The sequence below is a fragment of the Neopelma chrysocephalum genome, unplaced genomic scaffold (genome assembly GCF_003984885.1).
Source record: "Neopelma chrysocephalum unplaced genomic scaffold, ASM398488v2 Primary Assembly neopelma1_226, whole genome shotgun sequence".
NCBI lineage: Eukaryota > Metazoa > Chordata > Aves > Passeriformes > Pipridae > Neopelma > Neopelma chrysocephalum.
This window is the reverse complement of record NW_020897888.1, coordinates 750,223-770,302: the sequence shown is the minus strand read 5'-3', so window position 1 is coordinate 770,302 and position 20,080 is coordinate 750,223. Positions and strand designations below refer to the sequence as shown.

The 20,080-nt window shown below is 44.7% G+C and overlaps 1 protein-coding gene across 6 annotated transcripts in view; it reads left to right on the top strand.

Annotated features, from left to right (window-relative positions):
* EXD3 (exonuclease 3'-5' domain containing 3) overlaps positions 1–20,080 on the top strand; it is a 288,298-nt gene that overhangs the window by 4,255 nt on the left and 263,963 nt on the right. For 5 of the 6 annotated variants that reach the window (XM_027703343.1, XM_027703341.1, XM_027703340.1 and 2 more), the window contains exon 2: positions 2,023–2,086. The exons of the other annotated variant lie outside the window; for it this stretch is intronic. The gene's annotated coding sequence lies outside the window, so the exon portion shown is untranslated. The remainder of the gene's footprint in view (positions 1–2,022; positions 2,087–20,080) is intronic. 6 annotated transcript variants of the gene reach the window in all.

The window sequence follows — 20,080 nt, the reverse complement described above, 5'->3', positions numbered from 1 at the left end:
CCTCCTTGCAGTGTCTTCTCCAAGGAGTAGGTGGCCTGATGAAGCTAAAGAAAGATGAAGTGTTTTGGAATCTGATCAGACCAGGAACAGTTAACAATTCTTCAACTTCTGTCTGATCACCTGTGAAACCTGAGTCCTGTTCCTTCACTGACCAATATCCCACTGGACAAGGGTGTGTATTCCCTGTTCTTACCACATTGTGGATCTTGAAGAAGGAAGTTGCCAATGAAGAAAAAGTATATATAAATAATGGAAGAATTAAGCAAAGGAAAAAAGTTCTGATTTATATTGTGTAAACATTTGAAGAGTAACAGCACTGGAACCACTTTTAAACTGCCCTATGAGGAGTGGTTGGTATTGGTGTCCTGGTCATGAGCTGCTGTTCCTGCAGCCTTACCTGCCCTTACTCCTGGTGGTACTGACATAAAAAGTGCATGAAAGCCTGTTTTTTTCTGTCGTAGTGGAGCAGCCCAGTGCTTCAGTCCCTCCAAGTCTGTCTGTGAGAGCAGGAGAGACTCGGGCTCTACGTGGATTTCATGCATTTCAATAATTTCCTCTTTATTACATCTCCAGCTCTGCCAAGGATACAGTCACACTTCTTGTTAGGTCTAAATGTGTGGCTGCTGTCATTTTAGACTCCTTTGATTAATATAAAACTTTTTTTTCCTCATTCCATGGCTATTGATACCCACACAATGTGATTTACTCTTGGCTGTTGCTCATCTTGCCTTCAAAAGCAGAATATCTTGCAAGGGCTTACCCTTAAAGCTCTGCACATAACTGCACTTCAGTTACTCATTTCAGAGGTTAATTTGCTCTTGCATTTTTCCGCACTTTTTAATCTGTGCTGAAACTTCCTGTTCTATGGTTCAAAAGACACTATCTGGTAATTTTTGATTTTCACAGGAATTCATTGAGCCTTGTTTGGGTTACATGTTCATGGAGGAAAAGTCTCATTTTCAAAACGGCCAAGACACTGTCTGTCCACTGCTAATCTTTGTAATGTCAAACTCTGCCTGAACCTCCTCAAGGAATAAGCTGTTGTGTCAGGAAAAGAGTTGGCTGGAACGTGGCAGTGCTGTGAGGAGTGTTTGAACACGTGAGCACAGGAGGGAATCTGCACTGCTGGGAAATCCTGGCTATACCAAACTGCTCCACGTGGCTTTTCTTGGGTTATACGATTGCCTGTACATTTTTGGAAAATACTCCTTGAGGAGTAACTCCCACTGTTACAAACTTAAGGGAGATGGGTTTGGGTGTTTGAGGAGGGCAGTGCAGCTGTGCTGGACAGGCCAAAGCTGCTGTGTCAGCCAAGAGTGTCACTGTCTGGGGCTCTTTGTGAGCAGTGGTGGCCGCTGGGTCAGTGGATGGAGGGATTGGAGGTGTCCTGGTGGGGCTGTGTTTGTAGAGGTGGAGAATCTGTGTGGCTCAGGACACTGGTTCTGTGAATGGTTCATCACATCAGCACAGTGTTCTGCCTTGTCTTTAGTGACACTTACCCACATAAAATCACAGAATAACTTGAGTTGGAAGAGACCCACAAGGACCATCCAGTCCAACTCCTGGCCCTGCACAGACACCTCAACAATCCCACCCTGGCCCTCAGAGCGTTGTCCAAACCCTCCTGGAGCTCTGGCAGCCTTGGGGCTGTGCCCACTGCCCTGGGGAGCCTGGTCAGTGCCAACCACCCTCTGGGGGAAGAACCTTTTCCTGAGATCCAACCTGAGCCTGCCCTGACACAGCTCCAGCCATTCCCTCGGGTCCTGTCCCTGGTCACAGAGAGTTGTAGACTGCTCTGGGGTCTCCCTTCAAATCACCTCATGATCTTAACTTTACTGTAAAAATGTTTAGCACGATGTAAAAAGTTGTCAAGTGTGTAAGACAGGTTCAAGGAAGCATTTGCTGCCTACCAGTCTACCTTCTCAAGTTTGCACTGACCCAGGTGCTGGTTGGGGCCGTGGGGGTGAGGTGTTGTGTGGTCAGGTGCACAATGTGCTCACAGGTCTCTTTTCTTCCCTGCAGCTCCGTGGTGGCAGTGGGACCCCCAGGCATCCCTCGGCAGTTAACGCCTTCACTGTCCTTTGGGGTGAGTTTGCTGGGTCTGGGGGCACAGCCCACATCTGGTAGGATTGGGGCAGCACAGCTTCAGGAACTCCTACCCCTTTCCAGTCTGTCTTGCAGGAGCTTGGGAAAGGATTGTTTTCACCTTGTGCTCCCAGCTTGGGTGTTGGGGACAGCTGAGGGTGTCCTTGGTGCAGGACAGAGCAGGAGGGAGGGGGCAGGAGCTGCACGGGCTGCTCTGGCTGTTCTGAGCCCACACTGAGCAGCTGTGCTCTCGTGGGATATCAATGGGTAGATCTTTAGGGGGAAGGAATGGTCCTATTCTGACAATGTGATGTTGAGATTATTAAAATGAATGTCTATTCTGAGGATCAATGTGGAGTTTGTTTCTCAAGGTAATATGAACTTCCTTGGTTTGCACGATGGTTCACACAGGTGGGTGAAAGGGAACTGGACTGTAAACCAAGGAGTGGACAGTAAACCAAGTGCCTGTCATACAAACATAACTAGTCCTGTTTCATCACTGTAGCTTGTGTGACCACTCTTATATGCAGACATCCTTCAAATAATCAATATTCTATGGTACAGTGGTGTATTAGGGAATAGATTTATGAGGATTCCATTTTGATTTGTGAACTTCATTCGTGATATTCACTTATTTTTGTAAAGATTGATTTAACTACATCCTATGTTGAAAAGTTACCCAGCAGTTCCTTACAGATAAAGCAGATTGTGTAGAGCTCAGTTTAATTTAAAAAGTTGTAGTGGGTTAGCTGTTATCTGATTCAGTGTCATTTCTTCTCATGGAATGGGAGAACTGTGAATTTTCCTATCTTTAGTACTGATATTCCTCGGTGATGATTTACATAATACAGGGCACTATGAAATATCTGTGCAGGAGCAGTCTCCAGTTAGTGTGTATCATCTGCTTTTCCCTTTTCAAATGGAAACAAAGCTTGGTGTTTAACGAGAAATTTCTGGAAAGGCTCATTTTGGGTTTTTCTGCTGTCCTCTGTGTGTGTGTGTGAAATGCAGCTGCAGCCTCGTTAGAGGGCACTCTGGCCTCACCCACGGGGAGCCCGAGCAGCCACATTCCCAAACCAGGTCTCTGGGGAAAAGTCCTGATGCAAATGTCCTTTACCCCCCAGAGCAGTAAGAGAAGCCCGAGCTGGATTGCCCTGGGTACTAATGATCCAAGGCAAGACCCTGTGCTGTGGGCTGATTTCATGCTTGTGCTCTGTGTGGAACATGGCAACAATCTATTAGAGAATTCACTGTAGTTTTCCAAAGGTGAATTAATTAGAGTAACTTGCTTTTCTTGTGGCCTTTACCCATAAACTGCCCTGATTTTAAATGTATATTCATTTTGGAATTTCTTTGGGTTGCTATCAAGTTCAAAAAAGTCAATCTGTTATAAAAAATAAGTTGCTTCAGAAACTCTTGGGTTTTAATACCAGCCCTTATATCAGTTCTGTCTGTGCCTTTGGCAAACAGCTTGTCATGTCTCCTTTCACTTTCCTTCTGAAAAAAGAGGATAATGATTTTTAAATTGGAATAATTACTCAAGTATATAAATGTGCTTTGAAATCTGAAGTGTTTTAGAATTTTTTAAAAATATAATTAAAATATTGAACAAAGCAGGAGTCAGAGAAATCAAATTTAAGACCATGATTATTGCTCAACTGCTTTGGTGGTGCTTCTGTTCTGGCAAGATTATAGAGCCAGATCATTTGCATTACTTTTGATTTCTTGATGTTTTTAGTTTTTTGTCCAAGCAGAAGCATTTTTCATATGCAGGAGTCAGATTGTCTGTAAACATAAACACAATCTTACCTTTGTCCAAACATACCTTGTTTTGCTTTCACAAAACCAAACCAAACTGGTGGGACCCGAAACGATTTCTGAGCAATTAGCACTGACTCATAGCCACAGTGGGGAGGCTTGGCAAAACCCAGGGCATGTTTCCTAGGCTGGAGCCATCCCTACAGGGCATAAACCTCAGCTTTAAGGTATGGCTTTATTCAGCCTCTGAATTCCCCCTCTGTGAGAGCAGTTCAGGGATGAGCTGGGTTCTGTGTCACTGTTCCTTGGGGCACTCGTGTGCCTCTCCAAGGTGGGAGAGGAGGCACAATGAGGGGCCTCAATGTGGCAGGGCCAGCCAGGGCCAACTGACTGACCAGCTCCTTCCTGGGAAGGATTCCTTCCAGCTGGGACTGGCACATCTGCCTTGCCAGGGAGCTTTACTCCCAGGTGCAGCTTTGTTATCCATGGGGTAAGGACAATAAACACTGGCAATAGGAGGTTCTGTGCTCCAGCCAGGAGACAGCACTTTGCTTGGATTTCTGAATTACTCTGTAGGGCTTCCATGAACTCTGTTGGCCACGAGACTCCGTTCTCCACAATCAAAGCAGAATAATAAGAAAAAGTACTGGTCAGGCCATCTTTTTCCTCTCCTAGTTTTTAATCTCATCTTGTGCCTTCCCTTTCTGTCCCACTAGAACAGCTCCTCAGCTTTTTGGCAAGGAGGGGTTGCCTGCAGTAGGAGAGCTGAGATGTTCCTGCTCCAAGGTTCTCCGGTGTCTGTCCCAGCTGGAGATGCAGGAGGAGGCAGCAGCAGCTGAGCTGAGAGGGGCCATGTGGGTGGCTGCAGGTGTGTGGGAAGCAGCTGTGGAGACACTCCTGCAGCCTGGGAGGCACCTGATGGCACAGGGGGAACAGCTCTTCCAGTCAGGTCTGGGTGAGGTATCCTGGCAAACCAGCCCTTGGGATAAATGCAGGCACTTGTGTGATTCCCAGCTCCCACCGCTCTCCTGGGAGGGTGGCAACAGCTTCTCTGGGCCAAGGGAGTGGGCCAGGGAGAGGGAGCAGCCCAGACCTGACCCAGGGCTGTTGTGTGGCCCCTGGATTGTTTCAGGGAGTTGGGAATACGGCAGCGAACAAGGCAGGCTGGGATGGCTTCCCAGTGACTGCATCATCTGGAGTTTCTGAGGAACCTTTTATTTGTCTGCCTGGCAAATGGATTTTAAGGTGGAATGGAATATACAGGGACTCCTCTGGCAGAGAAAAAGCAGTTACTGAGCTTAAAGCATTTCATCTGTGGGGCTGGGGATTGTGTTTTTCATGGTTTTCAAGAGTGTTTCTTGTACTCTTGTGATTTAAGTTAATGACACTGGGATTCATACTGTGAATGACAGAGGCTTCAGCCAAAATCTTCACCCCCTTGGTGTTGTTCTCCATCCCATATTCAGATCCCTGTCATGTTTTACCACAGTCTGGGTGTTCTAAAAAAGGCTGGTAATCCAGGAGCTAGTGACATTACAGAACACGCTCAAGAGGAGCTCCAGCCTGCTTGTATAAAACACTTTCCTTCAGTTTTGAGTAACATCTCCTAGAAATATTTTCTTACAGAACATTTTTGTGGAACTGAAAGTTTCATTTGATGATGTTTTGGTCTTTGTCATTGTTTGAAGAGCAGCTGGTGTTCTGTGGTGACCAGTTTGCCTGGGTTAGCCAACGCCATCTCCCAGCACCGTGTACTGAAGGGTGTAATAAGTGACATGCTGGTGTCATCTCTGCTTTAGCTCTGAAATCAGTCCCAGGTACAATCTAATCTATATTAAAGAAGCTGGTTGCAGTTCTTGGTCCCATCTCTGGTTACAATCAGTATTGTACTTAAAAGGTTTCTGCCCAGTGCTGATTTTCCCCCTGAGCAGCACAGTGTCCGTGGGGATCTGGGGGCCCAGTGCTGGTTCTGGGCAGTTGTTTTGAGGCTGGTGATGTGACTGAGCTTTCTTGAGCCCATTCCTGCTGTTCACCTACCCTCAGGCTGACGTTCTCACAGGGCAGTTCTTGTGCTGGCACAAATTGCTGTGTGATGGGAGCAGGCAGCAAGAGCTGCAGAGTGTTTCCTGCTTAAAAAAATCAGTGAAGAAGCCACTGCTAACAGAGGTGAAGGGAAGAAGTACAACTGTGTTTATAAAAACACAGGAGAGGAGCATAATGGGGAAAGCTTAAATTGAGGGCAGTCTTCTGCCTGATGTGATGATGTAATGGAGCAAGCACCATTTTTTCCTTCCTTTTTTTCTCGTTTCAGTAGGAGCAGTTTAGCTCAGAGCCCAGTGGTGCTGTCTGGCTGACTTGTCATAGGTTTAAGCATCAGAAAGTAAATATTTTTATGTAGAGCAAAAGCAAAACTTTGGGGATATGCTTAAAACACAAAAGAAAACAAAACCAAAAGAACAAAACCAAAGAAAGTCTTTGGTGTACAGTGTCCAGAGTGATTTTAAAATGCTCTTTTTCCATGCCTAAATAAATGGTGATTTCAGCCAAAGAGAAATCTTTCCTTGTGATTTATTACACTAATTTAGATATAAGCCCTCTGAGCAGGATTGTCAGTTTACTAGAACAGCCTTCTTTCTCCTTTCAGATTTAATCCACATGTTGTTGTATCAACAGAGCCTTTGTCTCTGCTCAGTTATGAATTATCCTTTTTTAATAATAATATTAAAAAAAAGTGAAAACACATGTTTTTTACAGCCCTATTACAAAGAAACATGGGATGACATAGGGAGAGGTGACCATCAAGTGGTGACTCTGATTTGTAAGTAACTTCAAAGTGATGCTGCTTATAAAAGGGTGAAAAATGGCCCTTTTCCCTCTCCCTGGGCAGGGACTGTAGAAGCCCAGCAGTGAAAAGAGGAGGCAGCATTTTCTTTAGCCAGGATTTCCGAGATTTTTTCCCCCAGCTTGTGCAGTGATGCTAAACGTGCTCTTTTTAGTTAACTCTAATTTCCTTCCTTTTTTGTTTTTTTAAGGAGAACTTATCCAGAGGTGTATGTAATTCACATTTCCTTCCTTCCTGCCTTCCTCCCCTGCAGAGAAGGAGTTCTTTCTTGGACCCCTCCTGTTTTCTAAATGGAGAGGAATTACTCTCAGGAAACTCATGAGTTTGGTATTATTTCTATACTTGGTTTTGTGAGAAAACATTTATTTTGAGTATAAATGCTTACTTGATACCTGCATGAGGGTTCAGAAGTGCATGTGAGAGCTGCTCAATAAAGCAACTCACTACATCATTGGTTTATAACCTTTTCTTGGCCGTTATGACCCCACTGACTCCTGCAGCATCAAGAATTAGTGCTCAGGAGTTACCTCAGCACCTCCTGAACGGGCAGCTCAGGGGGCTGAATGCAGCCAAGGGCAGAGCAGTTGCCCTGTTGATGTCTTTGGTGCCAGCCTGGTTTCTTGCAGCTTGTGCTGGACTCCTGGCCAGTCATCACAGCCTCCTGTAATTCTCTTTCAGATGTCAGCACAGCAGTTCCCACCTCAAGTGTCAATATAATTATTTTCAGTGGTGTGCTATTAAAAGAAGCTGCTAATAACCTGTCTTCAAGCAGCAGGAATTTGTCTGGCATTTAAAAAATGGGCATGATCTTATTCTACTTCTCAAAATTACAGAAGAGAGTAAGAAAAGATTCACCTTAAAGGCTTAAATAGTGATGGGAAAAAGAAGATTGTGTCCTTGCTGCCTGAGGCAGATGCAGGGATAGCCTGGCAGGGATATTGGAGCTCTGGGGAAGGAGGGGTCTTCCTCTATCCCTTGATCCACCAAGCTCTTGAATCACAGAATCTCAGACTGGCTTGAGTTGGAAGGGACTTTAAAGTTCATCCTGTCCCACCCCCTGCCATGGGCAGGGACACCTTCCACTAGACCAAATTGCTCCAACCTGGTCTTGAACACTTCCAGGGATGGGGCAGCCACAGCTTCTCTGGGCAACCTGTGCCAGTATCTTGCCCCTCACAAGAAATGATTTCTTCCCAGTATCCCATTTAATCCTGTCCTCTGTCAGTGGGAAGCCATTCTCTTGTCTTGTCCATATCTGCCTGTATAAAAAGTTCCTCTCCCTCCTTTTTACAAGCCCCTTTAGGCCCTGGAAGGGGCTCTCAGGTCTCCCTGGAGCCTTCTCTTCTCCAGGTGAACACCCCCAGCTGTCCCAGCCTGGCTCCAGAGCAGAGGGGCTCCAGCCCTTGGAGCATCTCCGTGGCCTCTGGACTTGCTCCAACAGCTCCACATCTTTCCTGTGCTGGGGCTCTCAAAGCTGGACACAGCACTGCAGGTGGGATCTCACAAGGGCAGAGCAGAAGGGGGAAAAAAAAGACAAAAAGGAGACAAGAATCCTCAATGGTGTGTGCAGGCCCTGGGAACTGGCAGCACCTTTTTGCAGAAGTCAAACTGGCCTGGCTTTGTCAGTGGCCAGGTGAGGCAAGGCAGGGCTGGCAGTGTGTGCAGGCTGTTCGTGTGGAGGCATCAACCCCCCTGGATGATAACTGCAAATGTTCCTTGCACAAGGAGGAAGAATGCAGCCCTTTGACCGTGGCTGTGGAATGCAGACCTGCTGTGGGTTGGGTTTGTTTTCATGCAGACTGGCCTCATGTCAGTGCTGCCTTTTTCTCACAGGCTGAGCATACCTTTCCAATGGGAGATAAAACATGGATCTTGGGAGGACTGGCCTTTCCAAGCTCTCCCAGGCAATCTCCTGTGCTCAGATCTGCATTCTACCAGTTGAAGTTCTCCAAACCTTGGTCCTAATGGATACTTAGATTAGGTTTGTTTCCTTTTCAGTCTCACTGTTCTTGGTGGCAGCTGGCCACATTGCTTCTCAAAACAGCTTGGAACTGAATCATTTCCAGAGCAGTGGTAAATCAAGGGGGAATTCGCCTTGCAAGAACAATTTCTTTATAGGTGGATTTTGTAGGGCACTGCACTATGTTGCTCTTTCATCTGAAATATCCTCGGGCAACCTCATCCCACTTTGAAGTTGGCCATTCTTTGAGCAGCTGATTGGATTGGAAACCTCCAGTGGTACCTCCCAAACTAACTGACTCTGTGATTCTGTTTTCTGGTAGACTTATGGCAAAAATGCTTCTTTTGGCTTCCTTTCTATCTCCCCTCATGCTCAACAGCTTTCATCATGTTCCCATCATAAGCAGTTCTTTAAACTGAAGTGATGTGTAAATGGTTTCTAAACTGTGACATAAGTTTCCTTCCTTCATAGTTTAGACTTTTTTATTCTGCCATATTCAGATTATATGAAAAATCAATTTTCCTTTATTGATATATATTGAGAGCTAACAACTTTTTTTTTTTTGTCCTCAGACAGAAACATTTTACCATGAGGCAACACAAAGGATAATTCTCTAAAAGTTAATGGGTCTTGTTCCTGGGTCAGCTTTGGTCCTGTGCACTCTTTGTTGGGAAGCTGCAGAAGAAGGAAACACAAAGAGAAAAGAGCCTAGTCATTTGGGGTTTATAAGACTGTATCATTACTGCCTTTTGGGGGAGTGTTGCATTTTTGAGTTAAAAACTGGAGTTAAGAGGAAGATACTGTTTTAATGCATATTGGTACCTATTAACCAAACACTTTAGCTCATACTTAAGCAAAATACTGTACAACATAAACTTAAAATGTAAGCAGTTGTTTAAGTTGCTTTGACTAGTAATGGACTTAATAATGTGTCTTACTGCTTCAGGAGCTGTGTGCTGGACAAGGGAATGCTGACAGTGTGCTGGCTTGCTTGGATTTACGGTTTTATTCTGAGGGCAGGAAAGGATGGCGGGGCAATTAAATGGAGTTACATATACCAAATGCTTAATTTATCACATATGTCCTCAAAACTGAAGCTGCCTAATCTCGTAGTTGGTGCCTGCTGTGTGCTCAGACCTTAACCCCTGTGTTTGGATTGCCAACGTGGTGCCAATTAGTGGGACTGGGCTGCGGACACGGAGGAATATAACTCACTTCACATGGGCTGCCAAACAGCTCGCAGATGTTCAGCTAATGGTTCTTGGCTACTACCAGCCTGACTTGGATTTCAACTCAGAGGTGAAAGAATTTATTTCTCTCCCATTACCATCTCCCTTGGGCCGTATTGTCCCAAGCATTGGGAATTCCTTCAGCTTGCTCTGGAAGATGATGTAAAACATTTCCCCTCCCCCTCAAACCTGTTCTCACGGTGTCTTGGATGTTGTTCTATTTTGATGTTCATTTGCTGCCTTGGGTATTTGTTATCCTCCTGGTAGGTCTGATGATCCCTGCTGAGTGACAGTGTGAGCTCAAACATGCAGCTCACTCCTGAGCAGGACAGCTCTGTGGGAGTGTGTGGGGTGGGTCCTGCCCTGTCCCTGCAGCCCCGGCTCAGAGCTGGGATGGAAAGTCTATGGAATTACTGTTACTCCTCTGAGGAACAGAGGCCATAGAAAGTGGTGGGTCTGGGTTGCTGGGATCCTGCCTTTCTGTGTTCTCATGGCTGCATATTGTACTCTCAAACCCTGAGAAATGTGTAACTGCAGGCCCAGAGTTTTCCTCCTGGTGCTGAGTCAATGCTGAACCACTGCCTGGCAGGTTCTGTGGCTTCTCTGGTGGTGATTTAGAGGAGCAGGTAGTAGTTCTGACTCACAACAATTTAAAATACAGTTTGATAATGGGGTCTTTGCCTCAGCAGCTTCAGGAACAGAGGCAGAGAAATGGGGCTCAGCTGAAGGAGTACTGAGGTAGCACTGAAATACTGATTGATGCCTAAATGCCATTTCATACCTCTCTCCACAGTCATCTGACATGTTAAATCAGCGTGTGCAATATTAGGGCTGATGCTTTTTATTCTCTCTCCAGTAACTTTGTCTTTCCTTCTGTGAGGATTCAGCCTTTGACCTAAAAATGTGGGCGGTACCATTCTGGCCAGCATTCAATTCCTCAGCAGTTTCTTTCCCTTGCTCATTTCACACTTCAGTAAAAGACAGTGTTATTCAGATAACAGGTGTTTGAAAAGCAAAATCGTACTTAATGAGAAGCTTTCAGCTATAGCTTATTTTCTTAGTGACATGCTAGTTCGAGGTGTCAAACATGATCAGCATCAATACCAACAGGAAGAGCTGAGTGAGGGTTAAAAAACTGTCATAGTTATTTTTCAGTGAGCAATGAAAATAAACCACTTGCAAGGTCCTGTCATTTCTTGGTTTTCTTTGAGGTTCTAAAGAAAATGTTTGGTTCAGTGATGTATTTGATTCTGAACTTCCAAAGAGAGCAGTTATTTTCAATTTCTTGGTATGAGCAGAACTGTATCTGTCCTGTGGATTCATCTTTCTGGATGTTTATGCATTTATTAATGCGAACATAACAGAAGCAATGCAAACAATTATTCTGTACTTACATGACGAATAATAGCTAAATATGAATTACCTTTCTTGAAGCATAATTAACTTTCACATTCTACGTAGAACAGACAGAGAAAACTCAACATGATAAACTAAGAAATAAGCTGAAATACCTGCTTTTCAATGGCAGGTTTTGGGTGATAGGAAACAAAATGCAACAGCAATTTGTAACTACATTGGCTCCTCTCTTTCTCAGTATCCAAATAAGTTGTTCAGTCCAACAGATGCAGCCTCTCTCTAGTGATTTTTCTGGGGTTTTGCCCCCTGAGTTTTCCATCCAGCTCTGTAGGATAAATTGGATCTTCTTGGTTTCTTTTCCTTTTAAGAGACTTAAGAAGCACTGACAGTCAGGTCTGTTCTTGTGCACATTGAAATAAATATGGAAAAATTTCAGAGTACATTGTTTAACCCCAAAATCAAGACACTGGAAGATTTCCCTCCTCCCACTGGGGTTGCTGGCTTGCTTAGTAGAGGTTTAGTCTCTCATCTCTAGTGACTAGTGGAAAATACTCTTGCTGGTTCTTTTTCTTCTATTTTTGGCAAATAATAGCAAAAAAACCTGTAGAAATCCAGGAGACACTGAAATGCTCAATGCAAGAATTTATTAGATAACAGAGATGTTTTGGTCTGTCTCTGAGACTTAAACCCACCGTGTTCACTTTGTCATTGAGAATTTTCATTGTACAACACACAGGTTTTCCCCTTGGATTGGCACTGACAGAACATGAAAAAAGGAAGCAAATTGGACCAATTGTGTCTCTTTCTAGACAGACTGAAATCTTAAGAAATAAGGTAGATGACCTGGGGAGTTTGTGAGACGAATAGGGCTGTAAGAAAGTTGGTGGAAGGCAAACTTCAGTTGGAAAACCTGGGTACTGAGTTAAAGGTTACATAAAAATGAGAGAGTGGTTCGTACCCACAGGGGAGTAGTGTGGTGTGGTAAAGCTGAACGTCATATCAGGAAAATAACTGTATTAATAACAGAATCCGTCAGATTAGAAATTCTTGGGACTTGTAGATAGGAAAAGTATAGAATAATGCTGGTATGGAGCTTTAATGTAGGAAACACAATGGGAGAAAACTGGCACCCCAGTCCAAGAATGACATCCTTGGGAAACATCTGGTGAAGGAATCCAGAGAGGGGAAGATACTTCTGGCTTGCTCCTGGGAATTGCTCTGTCAGTGTGACCACAAGTGCACTTATAGATCCCACAGAAGGAACCCAAGCCAAAAACTTCAGTGAAGCCAGATCCCTTGGTTTCCAAAGGGAAAGTACATCAGAATGAGGCAGCAGGTTATAAAGAAACTGAAAGGAGCAGTGAGAGGGGTTTGTAGGTAGTTGTAGGTAGTTGAAGCTGATTTAAAGGCACTGTGCTGCAGAGGAGGTGCCCCGACTCTATCAAAGGCAGTGTGAGAGAGCAGAGTTCTGATGTGAAGCAATAGGGAAGGAAGGCTGGAGAGGCAGGGGCATCCTTCCAAAAGCTGAAGTCATGACCAAGCCAGGAAGACAGAAAAGAACAAACACTGTCAAAGGCAAAAAACTTAGAGGAACAGCTTTCAGAAAGTATAAAAAGTAACACTTCTTTTCCAAATATGTTGGGATTAAGAAGCTTGTCTAAAAGTTTGCAAAAGCCCTTGAAATACCAGGGTGTGAAAAATCACTTGCAGAAGGTGAAGCAGAAAGAAACATTGAATTTCTGAGGCATCTACACTCCTCCTGGTTTCCTTACCAGAACCCATGTCAAACCCAACTGTTAACAGAAGAATTTAAGAATGCAGGGAGCAATACCTGCCTGCAGGGACCAGGATGTTGGAGCCCAGGAGGGATTAGCAACCTTCTGGTATCTGAAGGGGCTTACAGGGAAGCCAGGGAGGGGCTCTTCATCAGGAACTGTAGTGGTAGGACAAGGAATAATGGGTATAAACTGAAAGAGGGGAAATTTAGGTTAGGTATTAGGAAGAATTCTTTACTGTGAGGGTGGTCAGACACTGGCACCAGGAGGTTGTGGATGCCCCAGCGCTGGCAGTGTTCAAGGCCAGGTTGGATAAGACCTTGAGCAGCCTGTTCTGTTGGAAGTTGTCTTTGCCCATGGCAGGGGAGCTTGAGACTAGATGATCTTTAAAATCCCTTCCAACCCTTAACATTCTATGATTCTATGATTCAAGAGAGAAACTGTTGAATAATTAACACTTGTATCACTTGTATCACCTTTCAATTAAAACCTCCTCACTCCTATTAGAGAACAGATGGGGCGGATACGATGCCAACTTGCAAGAGAATTCCAGGAGCCTGGGGAGCAGCAGACAGAAATCTGACTTTGTGTTGTGCAGCAGCATCAAAAGAATAATATAGATTAGAATTAGTTGGCACATGATTTTATGTGAGTGTGGAGGAGTCTGCATGTCTTTCATGAAAGGACTTGCAATTGAGGAGTCTTCAAGGACAAGCATCTGGGTTCGGGTGTTCTGGTGTGTGTGGTATCCTCAGATTTTCAAACAGCCTCTGACATGGTCCTTTGTTGCAGCATCTTAGAGGGGCTGATCTTCCTGGGGATAAGAGAATGTTCTCTAGTAAACCAGTGACAGGTTAAAGAGTGAGAATATGTGTAACAGTGATGGGTGTTATAACAGAAAGTGGTTACCATGAGAGTGACACAGGAGCCTTAGGAGACCGGTGACCTGAGGGAGGCAGGGATGGAGAAATAACAAAGTCGAAGGGAATTCAAAGCACTTGGCATAGTCAACTCTAAAGCTGCAAAAGTACCTACTTTTTGGTCCCATGTGAGTGGAAAATAAACCAGCAGGTTAAACTTTACATCAGTAAATGTGCAGTAACGTGGGCTAAAGCAGGTACTGCCTCCCCCAGTAACAGATTCTGGAACCGTTTGCAAATGCAGAACATCTGGGCCTGAAGAAGGGAGTGGGACAGAAGATAAGCAGTCATTCCCCATTTCCCTTTACTTCCCTAACAAAAAGTAGGGTTGTCAAAAGGACGTAGGAAGTTCAGTAAAAAGGAAACACTGCTTTGCCTGTGGATTACAATGTGGCAGCTGGTGCAACAAGACTCTGGGGCTGAGAGTTTTCAGGAAAGTGGTTGGATGCACTCTTGGAAGAAAGATAACAAAGTCTATTTCTTACCCATACAGGAGACCTGGCATTTGGAAATCTTAATCTGCAGGTTGTTGTAGAGTCAGGGAACTGTTGGGGATAGAGCTGCCCAGTTCTGGGCACTGGCCCCTGACTGCTGGGCACTGGCCAGGACAGGGTGTGATCTGACTTGGCAATGCTCGTCTTTGGGGCCTTGTTCCCTTGACTTGTATTTTGCTATTTCTGTGCTTGCCTATTCCAGCTACTCCCTCCTCAGATGCTTCTCCTACAAAAAACCCCCAAAGTTTGTTTTTTCTGAAAACATGCTTTTTTTGTCTTTTTTTTTTGTGTGTAGTACATTGAGTTGTCATGTGTGTAACTTCAGTTTATTGTGTTTCTCTGCAGACTTCTTGGATAGAAAATAGAGCTGCTGCTTAAGCATTTCCATATGTGTTCAGCTATATTGTTCAGCTATATTCTTCACCTATTGTAACTTGTAAAAATAAACATCTTTAAAGTGTTATTTTTATGTGTTGGTGAAGAGTTAATGGAACTAGAAAATGTTTCAGACCAGTGTTTGTCCCCACTGTGGATTGTAAAGCCGTGTTGTGTCCTGCTAGTTTTTAAGCAACCTACAGCTTCATGTCTATGAATTTGAAGGCCAATTAGTTGATCCCAATTAGTTGAAGGAGACTTCACTGAATACAGTCCTCCAGACATCTGAACACAGCACAAGACTTGAACGCTCGCAAGTTTTCCATTTATGAGTGAGTTGCTTGTTAAAAGTGGAGAGAACAATCCAGACCCTGCCAAGTACATGCTAGGCTTACACAGCCCTGCTGGCCTCAGACAGAATGTGTTGTCAATTTTGGTTTATTTCGGGCAGATTTGCAGAGCTGGTGTGTTGATATGACATGAGGGAGCGTGTGATATGTCCCATCTGTGTCAGCTCCATTTCTTATAGGCTGCCTTGCACAGATGGCCTGCTCATGGGTGGTTTTCATTTCACACTTGAAGCTGAAGCAGTCAGGTTTGAGGACATGTGCTATCTGTTGATTTAGTCACTTGTAAACTTGAGATAGATAAAAGTGTTGGCGAAGGGGTAAGTGGCAGAAAGGAGTAGCCACCTCTGTCTCCTGAGTCAGCCCATGGCCCCCACCTTTTCCCATGGAGCAGGTAAAACTCTGCCTTCTGTTTTGATTCTGTCTGTGGAATTGAACCATTTATCACTGCAGGAAGAAGTTAATGGGAGTTCTGACATGGAGCATATTCACTCCTTGTCTTCTGTGTGAAAACATGCTTATGTGGGAATGAAAATTGGGGTAGGTCTAATTTTATCTGCTTTCTAGTTCCCAGCTTTTCCATCACTGATAGAACTGAATGAAACAGGAACAGTGGGATGAGGTTAGAGGAGCCCAGTATTGAGGCAAAGTCTGTGGCCTTTATGTACCACAAGAAATTCTAGAATCCTGCAGAGTGTGGGAAGAAACTTCAGATGCTCCAGAAGGCTGATCATTCCTGGCTAAAGTTGGCCATCATCTCCTTAGTGTGGCTGTGTGAAGTGCTGAAAGCAGGATGGAGACAAGGCTTTGCTTGTCTCTTACTGCTCTCTACAACTCCTTGCAAAGAGGGTGGAGCCAGGTGGGGGTCAGTCTCTTCTTCCAGGTAACAAGTGACAGGATAAAGGGAAACTCAGGTTGTGCCAGGGGAGGTTTACATTGGGTATTAGGAAAAAGTTTTTCATGGGAAGGATTGTCAAGCATTGGAACAGGCTCAAAGGTTCTTTTCCCACCTTAACAATTCTATGGGTTGTAACACTGAGGCAAGGGGATGCTCCAGAAGGATCTTGTGGGGTTTGGTGATGCTGGATGACAGTGTGTCAGGGCACACGTGACTGTGTTTAGGTTGAACTCAGAGGTGAAACCAGAAGATGGTCATCAAAATGAGAAAGAACTTGGATGAGAATTCGAGTTGGTTTTGGAGATTATTTTTGGCACTTCCTTCGTGGGTAGCTGCACAGAGTGCCCAACAGAATCAGAGATGCTCAGGAGCAAGGGAATCTGGGTTACTTGGAAGCATCTCCTCAAAGGAAATATTACTAAAAGCACGGTTTATTAGTAATGGGGTGAGAAGACTGGCCATGTTGGTGTGCCAGGCTCTGCAGAGGAGGTGCTGGTGCAGTTCTGCTTTGTGCAACAGAGGGAGGGAGTTGGGTCACATGTGATCTGCCACCCCTTGGCTGAGGTCTCAGCTGGAGACTGAGAACCTGGTGCTCAATCACCACAGAGAGCAGGGTGGCAGAAGGAGCAAGGATTTAGATTCTCTGCCCTGACCTGTGTTCAGGTTTTATGATGAGTGCAGCAGTGTTCTGTGGTAGCTGCTGAGGGCAGGAATGACCTTCAAATGTCATCCCATGGTCAATATTTGATGCTGCATTTGGGCATTTTGTCATACACTGCAGAACTGGGATGAAGGAAATCTCCAGGTCAGTAGTACCTTGTGACAGCAATAGTTGTGGCTACAAGAGAAATTTAGGACTCTTAAAGAATTTTAAGTTTGTCCTTCTAGCTGTTCTTCACTGAGCATTTGCAAATGAAGGTTTTTCTGGGGCTCTCAACTTGGCCTGATTTGCAGAGATTTTAATGAGAATGGCAAAGCCACATCCGGGTGTGGAAAACATACGTGTTTCAGAAATGGAGGAAATGCTTATGAAGGAATTTTCTCAAGTAATTCAGTCTGCAATTTCCATCAGGGAAATATCCATCCAGATAAAGCTTTTTAAAATTATGAGCAATTTCAAATTACAAGGACATTACAGCACTGTTGTTGGGGTTCTGTAAGTCTGGTCTGTAATGATTTATGCCTTTGTAGACTGGAAAATAGTTTGGGATCAACTAGTTGTGTGCCCAGACAACATTCACATGTTTCATTATTAGCCTTCTGCTGTTGTGCTGTGTGTGTGCTGTGGTGTTTCGTTGGTTTTTCAGTCTCTTTTGGGTCCTGTTTTGAATGACCCCTCTCCTGGGTGTTCCCGTCCAGAGAACTTCAGTGCTTATGGGCCTCCCTGGTGAGTTCAGTGATGCCCTGAGTCCTGCATCTCTTCCCACTGCCTGGAGTGAGACCTGGCACTATATTTTTGGATTAAGGGGGGTGAGAAGTCCCTGAGAGGGACTGAATGTTGACATCTGCTGTGGCTCTGTGCCCTGCAGAGCTGGTCACCTCAGGATCTGTACAGTCAGCGGGGAGAACTGTCTAGGCATGAGTCTAAAAGGGCATCAGTTTTATCCTAAAATGAATGATCTCCTAGAACTGTGTGTCCCTTGACAACAGGACTAGCTGTAGGAGATACAGATCTCTTGCACGAGGTGACACAGAACCTGCAGCTGGTATCTCACAGTGCTATGAGAGAACTAGAGGAGAAAACAAGGTAACATACCCTGCCAAAAAAGGAGCCTGCCTAAAACCAAATCAATCAATTCAAATGTTGCTGTTGAGTAATCAGTGGGAAATTGCTTTCAGAGCAAAATCTTTGAGAGCACTTTCCCCTTTTCCTGTCTGTTGTGGTGTTGGTTTCCATGCCCTGGATCGTTGTGACAGCCCCTGTCACGGAGCTGCCGTGGTTTAACCACGGACAAGTCCAACTCTGCCACATGTGTAGAGGTTTGCCAGGACCCCCCCCCAGACAGAATGGGGTGCAAAGCAAAATATGCTTCGTTTTTTCCTTCCATCTCCCATGTGTGCTAACACCAAACTCCACAGGGATGCAGTTGGATAACCCTGGACAGTTGGATAACCAGCAGGAGCTGGGTGGGATCCCTGGTGACTCTGCTGCCCTGTGCAGTGCAGCAGGAGGCTGTAAGGAGGCGGTGACAGTCTCTTCCAGCTGACCAAACATGCATTGTCCTTTAGCCAGCATTGGCTGAAATGGTTCATAGATGCGTATCCTGGATCTGTTTCAATGGGTCCAGGGTGGGTTTTGAGCCAAAGGGAACATCCTTCCCTGGTCACCAGTGAATGTGTCGGTGTGATGTTCACGACCTGACCATGCCTGTGTTGTGGAAATGATGGCTGAAGTGCTCTGTGTTAGTGAACTGAGATCTGAAAGGGCATTTCTTGAGAGTTTTGGACTTGTCCTTGCCAAAGATAATGGAGTAAGGAGATGTACACTAGTGCTCCTAAAGCTTCCTTTATTCTTTCTGCTCCTCTTATTGCCAAAAAGGAGCTGGCAGGTATCCAAGTGCCACTGAACCATCTGGAGATGGAAACTCCATTTCATCCTCTGGAAGATGGATATCTTCTATTTCCTGTTAGCCTGTCCAGATTCTTCATGTTACTGGGAAATATTTGTGTCATTTATAAGCATTCATAAAATGCAGTCTTGCATTATGGAAAATTCATGAATTTAAAAAATATAAAGCAATGTGAAGCATAAAAAGATGAGAGTGGTACAGAGTCCCTCTTCCATTGGTCTCTGACTGATAAGAGAAGTGTTGCCTGTCTTCCCAAGTGTTCCTGAGTGCATTCTGTCTTTTGGAGCTGCAGCCACAACTGTATGTGCAGCAACACCAGAGCTTCTAAATCATTCCATTACTTCATGTAATGATTGGAATATGGAGTAAATGCAGGATAGAAATAAGGTGCATTTTTCAAATACCCAGTTCTATTGAACAGAGCAAAAGGAAAGGAAAATACAATGTTTTAGTGAACTCTTTACTTTTTAAGGCGGAATGTCAGCTAGATTTGAGACTGACCTAATAGTGCCCCTAAACCTGTGTTTCATTTCAGGTATTTCTTAACTTCAAACTTGAAAAATAAATTTTGCAGATTGATGTGAGGTGCTTTGCTGGGACCTTAAGGAGCATATTGGAATCAGTGGGGCATGGAAATTGTATAAAGGGTTTGTGTGACTTTCCTTTTTCGCTCAGTGACAGTTGCACGGGCAATACTGGAAAGCTGCTGTGTGTGGTTAATACAGGCTAAAATGGAGACCACAATCCTCCTTTCTTAACTCCCCGTTGCTGAAGATTAAGCACATTCTTGGACTCAGGCCTGTCTGTGAGTTCTGGAAGCTCTCCTGCCTCTCTCCCCGGTGTGGCGGGTGCAGCCAACCTGCCGCCCCCCGCCCAGCTCCCAGGAGAGCCCTTGACCAAATAGCTGTGGGAGGTTAAAAGGATATGGACTCCCTGAAGTCCTTTCCAGGCACATGCTCTCATTGTTCTTGCAATTGGAAAGGATTTAAATGACAATCCATGCTGGTGGCAGACTCGCAGCTCTTCTATTCATTTGATATTTATTAACTCCTTGAGAAACAGCAGCATTAAATGAAGAGGAATGTTCACTGTTCTGTTTCTCCAGCGCTGAGGACTCCTTTTCCATCATTTTGGGCAACAGGTTAAAACACTGATAAAAAGGCATTGAGGGCCTCAGCAGATTTATTTAACTGAATCCTTACTCTTTTCTGCCTTTGAGCAGATGAATTAGAGACGTTTATTAGTAGATGCTACAATTAATGCCTGATGATTCTACTATCTTAATGATTTGAGGATTTATCCCATTGTCTCACTACTGCTGAAATTCATGGAAAGGACAGCAAGAACTGTCTTACAGTCCCCAGCAGAACTGAGCAGTCATCTCTCAAAGTCCTTCAGAGGTCCCAATAACTGTGGTGAGCCATATGCCTGGGATACAGGAAATCCATGTGCTTCCCAAAGTTTTCCAGAA